This window comes from Oryctolagus cuniculus, unplaced genomic scaffold (genome assembly GCF_964237555.1).
Source record: "Oryctolagus cuniculus unplaced genomic scaffold, mOryCun1.1 SCAFFOLD_43, whole genome shotgun sequence".
Taxonomy (NCBI): Eukaryota; Metazoa; Chordata; class Mammalia; order Lagomorpha; family Leporidae; genus Oryctolagus; species Oryctolagus cuniculus.
The window spans coordinates 1,510,359-1,519,248 of NW_027208207.1; positions in this window are offsets into that span (position 1 = coordinate 1,510,359).

The following is an 8,890-nucleotide window of genomic DNA, read 5'->3' on the forward strand; positions in this document are numbered from 1 at the left end:
GTGTCAAATCCTCCACACATTCGAGTGTTCTAGGAAGAAAGCTTCAGAAACCTGAGAAAACATGATATTTCTGTTTGTATAAATGACATTGGATGCTCTTTTCCAAAATGAAAGATTGCACATTTCTCCAAAACCACTTTGACCGTGATATCTTGGTTAAATTTCACTTGAATTCCACAACAATTTGTCCAGAAATGCCGGGACGAAACCAGAGATATCTGGTGTGTTGTGGCTATCTCAATCCCAGATCTTGCTACAGCCTCTGTGTTTGTTTGTGTTTTCTGGACATTCTCTATGGACTTTATGGTTTTTAATGCATTTTAGCATGACACTTTTAGTTTTCTGCCAGCAAAGGCTAATTGATTCCACATGGAGTGAAATCCTCCACATATTCGGGTTTTCTAGACAGAAAGCATCAGAAACCCGAGAGAACATATTTGCATTTGTGAGCGTGGCTTTGGATGCCCTTGTCGAACAGAAAGTTTGTGCTTTTCTTGAAAACCATTTTGACGGCGATTTTTTTGTTTAAATTTCACCTGAATTCCACAAGAGATTGTCCAGATATGCGTGGATGAAAGCAAAAATATCTGGTGTGTTGTGGCTATCTCAATCCTGATCTTACTACTGCCTCTGTGTTTGTTTGTGCGTTTTCTGGACATTATGTACAGACTTTACGGCTTTGAATGCATTTTAGCATGGGAGTCAAATCCTCCACACACTCGAGTTTTCTAGGCAGAAAGCTTCAGAAACCCGAGAAAACATGGTATTTCTGTTTGTAAACATGACATGGATGCTTTTTTCCAAACCTCTTTGACCTTGATATTTTGGTTAAATTTCACCCCGAATTCCACAACAAATTGTCCAGATATGCCTGGATGAAAGTAGAAATAACTGGTGTGTTGTGGCTATCTCAATCCCAGATCTTGCTACAGCCTCTGTGTTTGTGTTTTCTGTACGTTACCCACAGACTTTACCGTTTTGTATGCATTTTAGCATGACACGGTTTTCTAGCGGCAAAGGCTAATTGCTTCCACATGGAGTCAAATCCTCCACACATTCATGATTTCTAGGCAGAAAGCTTCAGAAACCCAAAAAAAATGATATTTTATTTGTAAACATGGCGTTGGATGCACTTGTCAAACAGAAATCTTGTGCTTTTCTGAAAAACCACTTTGATGGTGATTTTTTGGTTACATTTCACCTGAATTCCACAAGAGATTTTCCAGATATGCATGGATGAAATAAAAAATATCTGTTGTGTTTTGACTGTCTCAATCCCAGATCTCGCTACAGCCTTTGTGTTTGTGTTTTCTGGACATTCTCTATGGACTTTACATTTTGAAATCATTTTAGCATGACAATTTTGGTTTTCTGCTGCTAAACGCTAATTGGTTCCACATGCAGTCAAGTCCTCCACACATTTGAGTTTTCTAGGCAGAGGGCTTCAGAAACTTAAGAAAACATGATATCTGTGTTTGTAAACATGACATTGAATGCACTTGTGGAACAGCAAGATTGTGCTTTGTCCAAAACCACTTTGATGGTGATTTGTTCATTAAATTTCACCCCATTCAGACAACAATATTTCTGGATATGAATGGATGAAAGCAAAAATATCTGGTGTGTTTTGGCTATCTCAATCGCAGATCTTGCTACAGTCTCTATGTTTGTTTTTGTTTTCTGACATTATCTAGGGACTTTACCGTTATGAATGCATTTTAGCATATAACTTTTGGTTTTCTGCTGGAAAACGCTAATTGGATCCACATGGAGTGAAATCCTCCACACATTCAAGTTTTCTAAGCAGAAAGATTCAAAACCCGAGGAAAAATGACATTTCAGTTTGTAAACATGACATGGATCCACTTGCCAAAGAGCAAGACTGCGCTTTTCTCCAAAACCACTTTGACGGTAATTTCTTGGTTAAATTTCACCTAATTCCAGGCCGGCGCCGCGGCTCACTAGGCTAATCCTCCGCCTAGCGGCGCCGGCACACCGGGTTCTAGTCCCGGTCGGGGCGCCGGATTCTGTCCCGGTTGCCCCTCTTCCAGGCCAGCCCTCTGCTGTGGCCAGGGAGTGCAGTGGAGGATGGCCCAGGTGCTTGGGCCCTGCACCCCATGGGAGACCAGGAAAAGCACCTGGCTCCTGGCTCCTGCCATCGGATCAGCGCGGTGCGCCGGCCGCAGCGCGCCAGCCGCGGCGGCCATTGGAGGGTGAACCAACGGCAAAGGAATACCTTTCTCTCTGTCTCTCTCTCTCTCACTGTCCACTCTGCCTGTCAAAAAAAAAAAAAAAAATTTCACCTAATTCCAAAACAGTTGTTACAGGTATGCGTGGATGAAAGCTGAAATATCTGGTGTGTTGTGGCTAACTCAATCCCAGATCTTGCTACAGCCTCTCTGTTGTTTTGTGTTTTCTGGACATTACCTACAGACTTTATGGTTTTGAATGCATTTTAGCATGTAAGTTTTTTTTCTGTGGGCAAACAATGATTGGTTCCACATGGATTCAAATCCTCCACACATTCAAGTTCTCTAGGCAGAAAGCTTCAGAAACCTGAGAAAACATGATATTTGTATTTGTCAACATGACATTGGATCCACTTGTCGAGCAGAAATATTGTGCTTTTCTCCAAAACCACTTTGACGGTAATTTCTTGGTTAAATTTCACCCGAATTCGACAACACTTTTTCCAGGTATGCATGGATGAAAGCAGAATATCTGGTGCATTGTGGCTATCTTAATCCCAGATCTCACTACAGCCTCTGTGTTTGTTTGTGTTTTCTGGACATTATCTACGGACTTTACGGTTTTGAATGCATTTGAGCATGACACTTTTTGTTTTCTGCCAGCAAATCTAATTCGTTCCTTAAGGAGTCAAATCCTCCACACATTCAAGTTTTCTAGGCAGAGAGCTTCAGAAACTTGAGAAAGCATTATATTTGTGTTTGTAAACATGACATTGGATACACTTGCCAAATGGCAAGAATGTGCTTTTCTACGAAAACACTTTGACGGTGATTGTTCGTTAAATTTCACGCAAATCGCACAATTTTTCTGGATATGCCTGTAATAAAGCAAAAATATCTGGTGTGTTGTGACTATCTCAATCCCAGATCTTGCTACAGCCTCTATGCTTGTTTCTGTTTTCTGGACATTATCTATAGACATTACAGTTTTGGATGCATTTTAGCATATAAATTTAAGTTTTCTGCCGGCAAACACTAAGTGGCTCCACATGCTGGCAAATCCTCCGCACATTCAAGTTTTCTAAGGAGAAAGATTCAGAATCCCAAGGAAACATGATATTTGTGTTTGTAAACATGACATTGGATCCACTTGCTGAAGAGCAAGATTGTGCATTTCTCCAAAACCACTTTGACGGTGATTTTTTGGTTAAATTTCACCCAAATTCCACAACTATTTGTCTATATATGTGTGGATGAAAGCAGAAATATCTGGTGTGTTGTGGCTAACTCAATTCCAGAAACTTCTACAGCCTCTGTGTTGTTTTGTGTTTTCTGGACATTACCTACAGACTTTATGGTTTTGAATACATTTTAGCATGTAAGTTTTTTTTTTTCTGCGCGCACACACTGATTGGTTCCACATGGAGTCAAATCCTCCACACATTCAAGTTCTCTAGGCAGAAAGCTTCAGAAACCTGAGAAAACCTGATATTTGCATTTATAAACATGGAATTAGATGCACTTGTTGAACAGAAATCTTGTGCTTTTCTCCAAAACCACTTTGACGGTAATTTTTTGGTTAAATTTCACCCGAATTCCACAACAGATTTTCCAGATATGCGTGGATGAAAGCAGATTTATCTGGTGTGTTGTGGCTATCTCAATCCCAGATCTTGCTACAGCCTCTGTGTGTGTTTGTGTTTTCTGGACATTATCTACGGACTGTATGGTTTTGAATGTATTTTAGCATGTCACTTTTTGTTTTCTGCCGGAAAACGCTAATTGGTTCCACATGCAGTAAAATCCTCCACACATTCATGTTTTTTAGGCAGAGAGCTACAGAAACTTGAGAAAACATGATATTTGTGTTTGTAAACATGACATTTGCCGAACAGAAAGATTGTGCTTTTCTCCAAAACCACTTTGACGGTGATTTGTTCGTTAAATTTCACCCGAATCCCACAGCAATTTTCCGGGATAATCGTGAATGAAAGCAAAAATATCTGGTATGTTGTGCCTATCTCAATCCCAGATCTTGCTGCAGCCTCTGTGTTTGTTTGTGTTTTCTGGAAGTATCTATGGACTTTACGATTTTGAATGCATTTTAGCATGACACTTTTTTGCTTTCTGCTGGCAAATGCTACTTGGTTCCACATGAAGTCAACTCCTTCACACATTCAATTTTTCTAAGCAGAATGATTCTAAAACCCGAGGAAAAATTATTTTTCAGATTGTAAACATGACATTTTATCCACTTGCCAAAGAGCAAGACTGTGCTTTTCTCCAAAACCACATTGATGCTAATTTTTTGGTTAAATTTCACCTGAATTCCACAACAGTTTTTCCAGATATGCGTGGATGAAAGCAGAAATATCTGGTGTGTTGTGGTTATCTCAATCCCAGATCTTGCTACAGCCTCTATGTTTGTTTCTGTGTTTTCTGGACATTACATACAGTCTTTATGGTTTTGAATGCATTTTAGCATGGGAGTCAAATCCTCCACACACTCGAGTTTTCCAGGCAGAAAGCTTCAAAAACCATAGAAAACATGATATTTCTGTTTGTAAACATGTCATTGGATGCTTTTTCCGAAATGAAATGTTGTACTTTTCTGCAAAACCTCTTTGACATTAATATTTTGGTTAAATTTCACCCAAATTCCAAAGCAAATAGTCCAGAAATGCCTGGATGAAAGCAGAAATATGTGGTGTTTTGTGGCTATCTCAATCCCAGATGTTGCTACAGCCTCTGTGTTTGTTATTGCTTCCTGGACATTTCTAGGGACTTTACAGTTTTGAATGCATTTTAGCATGTAATTCTTTGTTTTCTGCCAGCAAACGCTAATTGGTTCCACAGGGAGTCAAATACTCCACACATTCGAATTTTCTAGGCAGAAAGCTTCAGAAATCTGAGAAAACATGATATTTCTGTTTGTAAACATGACATTGAATCCACTTGCCGAATGAAAGATTGTGCTTTTCTCCAAAACCATTTTGACGGTGATTTTTGGTTAAATTTCACCCGAATTCCACAACAATTTTTTCGGATACTCCTGGATGAATGCAGACATATCTGGTGTGTTGTGGCAAACTCAATCCCAGATCTTGCTACAGCCTCTGTGTTTTTTTGTGATTTCTGGACATTATCTACGGACATTATGGTTTTGAATGCATTTTAGCATCACACTTTTTGTTTTCTGCCGGCAAATGCTAATTGGTTCCACATGGAGTCAAGTCCTCCACACATCATGTTTTCTGTGCAGGAAGCTTCAGAAACCCGAGAAAACATGGTTTTTCTGTTTGTACACATGAACAGACCCATTTCTGGACAGAAATTGAACAGTAATAAAGGCCCTACCAACAAGAAAAAGCCCAGGACCAGATGGATTCACTGCTGAATTCTACCAGACATTTAAAGAAGAACTGACTCCAATTCTTCTCAAAATATTCAGAACAATCGAAAAAAAGGGAAACCTCCCAAATTCTTTCTATGAAGCCAGCATCTCCTTAATTCCTAAGCCGGGAAAAGATGAAGCATTGAAAGAGAATTACAGACCAATATCCCCGATGAACATAGATGCAAAAATCCTCAGTAAAGTTCTGGCCAATAGAAATGCATCAGAAAGATCATCCACCTGGACCAAGTGGGATTTATCCCTGGTATTTAAGGATGGTTCAAGGTGCACAAAACAATCAACGTGATACACCACATTAACAGACTGCAGAAGAAAAACAATATGATTATTTCAATTGATGCTGAGCATATATTTGATTAAATAGAACACCCTTTCATGATGAAAACTCTAAGCAAACTGGGTATGGAAGGAACATTCATTAATACAATCAAAGCAATTTATGAAAAACCCACGGTCCACATCCTATTGAATAGGGGAAAGTTGGAAGCATTTCCACTGAGATCTGGTACCAGACAGGGATGCCCACTCTCACCACTGCTATTCAATAGAGTTCTGGAAGTTTTAGCCAGAGCTATTAGGCAAGAAAAAAGAAATTAAAGGAATACACATTGGGAAGGAAGAACTCAAACTATCCCTCTTTGCAGATGATATGATTCTTTATTTAGGGGACCCAAAGAACTCTACTAAGAGACTATTGGAACTCATAGTAGAGTTTGGCGAAGTAGCAGGGTATAAAATCAATGCACAAAAATCAACAGCCTTTGTATACACAGGCAATGCCACAGCTGAGGAAGAATTCTAAGATCAATCCCATTCACAATAGCTACAAAAACAAATACATTGGAATAACATAAGCAAGACATTAAGGTCTCTACGATGAAAATTACAAAACCTTAAAGAAAGATATAGAAGAGGATACCAAGAAATGGAAAAATCTTCCATGCTCATGGATTGGAAGAATCAATATCATCAAAATTTCCATTCTCCTAAAAGCAATTTATAGATTCAATGCAATTCCAATCAAGATACCAAAGACATTCTTCGCAGATCTAGAAAAAATTATGCTGAAATTCATATGGAGGCACAAGAGACCTTGAATAGCTAAAGCAATCTTGTACAACAAAAACAAAGCCGGAGGCATCACAATACCAGATTGCAGGACATACTACAGGGCAGTTGTTATCAAACCATCATGGTACTGGTACAGAAACAGATGGATAGACCAATGGAACAGAATAGAAACATCAGAAATCAACCCAAACATCTACAGCCAACTTATATTTGATCAAGGATCTAAAACTAATTCCTGGAGCAAGGACAGTCTATTCAATAAATGGTGCTGGGAAAACTGGATTTCCACGTGCAGAATTGTGAAGCAAGACCCCTACATTACACCTTACACAAAAATCCATTCAACATGGATTAAAGACCAAAATCTATGACCTGACACCATCAAGTTATTAGAGAACATTGGAGAAACCCTTCAAGATATTGGCACAGGAAAGAGTTTCTGGAAAAGACCCAGGAGGCACAGGCAGTCAAAGCCAAAATCAGCTATTGGGATTGCGTCAAATTGAGAAGTTTCTGTACTGCAAAAGAAAGAGTCAGGAGAGTGAAGAGACAACTGACAGAATGGAAAAAAAATATTTGCAAACTATGCAACAGATAAAGGGTTAATAACCAGAATCTACAAAGAGATCAAGACACTTCACAAAAACAAAACAAAAACCCACTTAAGAGATGGGCCAACGACCTCAAAGACATTTTTCAAAAGAGGAAATCCAAATGGCCAACAGGCACATGAAAAAATGTTCAAGATCACTAGCGATCAGGGAAATGCAAATCAAAACCACAATGAGGTTTCACCTCACCCCGGTTAGAATGGCTCACATATAGAAATCTACCAACAACAGATGCTGGCGAGGATGTGGGGAAAAGGGACACTAACCCACTGTTGGTAGGAATGCAAACTGGTGAAGCCACTATGGAAGTCAGTCTGGAGATTCCTCAGAAACCTGAATATAACCCTACCATTCGACCCAGGCATCCCACTCCTTGGGATTTACCCAAAGGAAATGAAATTGGCAAACAAACAAGCGGTCTGCACCCTAATGTTTATTGCAGCACAATTCACAATAGCCAAGACCTGGAACCAACCTAAATGCCCATCAACGGTAGACTGGATAAAGAAATTATGGGATATGTACTCTATAGAATATGACACAGCAGTCAAAACCAATGAAATCCAGTCATTTGCAACAAGATGGAGGAGTCTGAAAAACATTACGCTGAGTGAACTAAGCCAGGCCCAAAGGGACTAATATTATATGGTATCCCTGATCGGCAACAACTAACTAAACACCGAATGGGAAACCTGTTGAAGTAAAATGGACATTAGGAGAAACGGAGACTTGATCAGCTCTTGTCATGACTGTTGATGTACAATGTAATACTTTATCCATGTTAGTATTTTTTTTGTTCAAGTACAATTGGTTGAACTCTGTAATTAACATACAATTATTCTTAGGTGATTAAATTTCAACTGAAAAGTGACCCCTGTTAGGAATTTGGAAAACATTATGCTGAGTGAAATAAGCCAGTCCCAAAGGGACAAATATCATATGTTCTCCCTGATCGGTGACAACTAACTGAGCACCAAAAAGGAACCCTGTTAAAGTGAAATGAACACTACGAGAAACGGTGACTTGATCAGCCCTTGCCCTGACTGCTGATGAACAACTTAATACGTTATCCCTCTTAGTAATTGTTTTGTTTGTTCTACTTAATACTTTTGGTTGAATACTGTAATCAACACACAGTTATTCTTAAGTGTTGAAACTTAACTGAAAAGTGATCGCTGTTAAATATAAGAGTGGGAATAAGAGAGGGAAGATATGTGTAATTTGGGACATGCTCAAGCTGACATACCTCAAACGGTCGAGTTAGAAACATACCAGGGGATTCCAATTCAATCCCATCAAGGTGGTATGTGCCAATGCCATCTCAATAGTCCCAGTGACCAATTTCTGTTCACATTTGATCATAATGATAGGAATAAGAGCCAAAGAGATCACATAAATGAGACTAGTGTCTGCAAATAGTAGCTGATAGAATAAAAAGGGAGAGAATGATCCAACATGGGAAGCAAGATACACAGCAGACTCATAGAATGGCAGATGTCCTAAACAGCACTCTGGCCTCAGAATCAGCCCTTAAAGCACATGGATCTGGCTGAAAAGCACATGAGAGTATTTCATGCATGGAAAGCCAAGACACTCTGGCAAAA